General features: G+C 51.6%; 1 protein-coding gene and 1 pseudogene across 4 annotated transcripts in view; both read left to right on the top strand.

Annotated features, from left to right (window-relative positions):
- LOC147032010 (uncharacterized) overlaps positions 1-2,458 on the top strand; it is a 5,630-nt pseudogene extending 3,172 nt beyond the window's left edge.
- NEB (nebulin) overlaps positions 1-2,500 on the top strand; it is a 439,712-nt gene that overhangs the window by 55,242 nt on the left and 381,970 nt on the right. The window lies entirely within an intron of this gene.

The raw sequence follows: 2,500 nt of genomic DNA on the forward strand, positions 1-2,500 counted from the left end.
GCATGTACGGCCATGCTCGGCTGCTGAGATTGTGGCGGGGTGCCCTCCTTTTGTGGAAAAAAATGAATTGTGGGAGAATTGGCATGGGTTTGTAGGTTCTGCTGGGTTTTGGAGTGACAATTGGGACAGTGGGTGGTTGGAAACAGGGCGGGCGCGAGTGGCTGTCCGGTGGCTGGTGCGTGGATCGGGTGAGAAGAGCTGTGTGAGTTGTTTTAGGTGAAGGGGTGGGATGTATGGTGCACACATTGTTTTTTTTGTTGGGCATGGTGTGGTGGCGGGGAGGGTCGTGGTCGGTGAAGTGTTGGAGATGCGGGTGTCACATGTGGGGCCGATGGGGTGGGGGAGTTATGTGGGTTTTGTGGGTGGGGATGATGTGCTTGTCCACGGGGATTGCTGGGGCTCACGGTGAGCGTGAGTTGTGACCCCCTTCGGGGAGATTCACCACCTGGTGGCTAATGGTGACAGTGTCTGGGGGCAACTGGGAGGGGGTCTGGTTGGGCGGCCAGGGCGGGTAGGACCTTGGCGACCCAGGAAGGCCAGAGGAGCCAGTGAGACCCCTTCCAGAGTGTTGTACGGGATTAGAGCTGATGGCTACCGGGGGAGAGGGAATCAAAGGGAGCGGGGCGGAGAAACGTCCGGGTTGGACTAAAGCTTACCTGTGGGCATGGTTGCAGCTGAGATGCCCCCATCATCTTGTGGTAACCCACCCCACGGCCATGACGGGATTCAGCCTGCATGATTAAAATGAGGACCATGACCTAGAAATGTGATGATGACCATGGTGTGAGTGTTGTGAAGATGTGTGAGTCCCACTCGATCCCGCACAACTTGACATGAGCAGCAAGGGCATGATGTCCGCATAATTTTGGGGCAAGCAAATTTGAAAATTGGCTCCCCAGGTAACGCTGGGTCTATTAGCATCCACTGGGGGAGGCGGTCAAGTGTAAATATCCTGTGAATAGTGTCGTTAAGGCTTAGAGTAGGAATGTAAAGTATAAGTGTTGTGTTTTTGGGGAAGCTTTTGTTTCCCCTCCCCAGATCACTGGAAGAGTGCTGGGCAAGAGCGATGATCTAGAAGATGGAGTGCAACTTCGCTCAGTGCTCTCATGTGATAAAATAAAATAAAAAAAAAACAAAAAAAACGAATGATTGTTTAGGCGAGGATAAGGCCATAAGGGGGTAGTACATTAAGCAGGATAGGTAAGTTAGCTGCGACTCGCTGCCCATTGCCCCTCCTACTTTATTTCGTTAGGTTAATTAGGTGTGAGTCAGTAAGTGTTAAGGCTGGTACGGTAGCGCCTGTGATCTACCTTGCAGGAGCTGCGGTACCAGAGGAGGGGGCAGTGTTACGTTTGAGGGGGGGGGTATGCATTCAAAGGGTAATTAGGATGTTTAATTAGGTATGCCATGCTGTTCGAGTTTACCAGGATCTCGATGTAATAAGTAGCAATTCAGTGGTGATAAGTTGTCTAGTAAATGTTCATTTTTTCAAGGGGGGAAATGATAATTGTCACGTAATTAGATAGGGACACGGGATAGGGTAAGTGTGTCTGCGTAAACCCCTTTTTGGTATTCTCTGGAGACTGGCCGTGACGTCACAGGACAGTGCAGCGGATGGCTCCGCCCCGTGATCACGATTGGCGGAAGGCGATGGCGGTGGGCCAATAAACGGCTCGATTGGAAGTGACGAGGACCAATGATAAAAAGGTTCTGTTCGGGGTCGAAAAGGAAGAGGAAGAAGAATACAACCAAAAAGATCGTGTTTTTTTGGTGGGGAGGCTGTTGCGCGGGGAGCATCCTTGTTGTTGTGCTGATTCGATCGTGTTCTTCATCGTGTCTTGGAGCCTTGCTGAGCCTCGTGCCTCACCTTGGTTGGCTCTGGGGTTCTGCTGACTCGGAGTACGGGGTCGAACGGCGGGCGGACCTGCCTCCCTCTCCTGCTCGCAACTTGGCGCCAGAACTGGTTCCCTGGCGGCTGTGAGCGGACCAGGAGGTCGACAGCACCACGGTTTCTCCTGCCCCCCTGACGAGAGCAAGGCCAGCTCGTCCGACGCCGATCCAGGGACAGTTGCGTCCACACCACGGTCCAGCCTGACCACCAGAAATAGCTACGTTTTGTGTGTGTGTGTGTGTGTGTGTGTGCTTGGCGCCGTAGAGGGATTGAGAACTGTATATTCATTGGAATTGTCTGTGTTTTTCCCCACGCCCGATCCCACACCATCCCGTCAAATCGCCCCGGATCCCCCTTCTTGCCGAGTCTTGTTATTTCTGGTCATAAAAAAAACAAATAAACATCATCAACTCAGTGAAAAGTGACTCGTGCCACCTTCCTCGTCCCGTTTGCGGTAGAGCGATTAGAACCGCCATGTTTGGGTTATAAATAAATAAACTGCCTCCATCGTTTCGGCTCATTCTACGTTGGCGGGACTGTTCAAGTCCCGTGGACGTCACAATACATATACACACATACACACATACATATATATATATATATATATAT

The sequence above is a fragment of the Eptatretus burgeri genome, chromosome 2, assembly GCF_056783735.1.
Source record: "Eptatretus burgeri isolate ZD-2024b chromosome 2, Ebu_testis_v1, whole genome shotgun sequence".
Taxonomy (NCBI): Eukaryota; Metazoa; Chordata; class Myxini; order Myxiniformes; family Myxinidae; genus Eptatretus; species Eptatretus burgeri.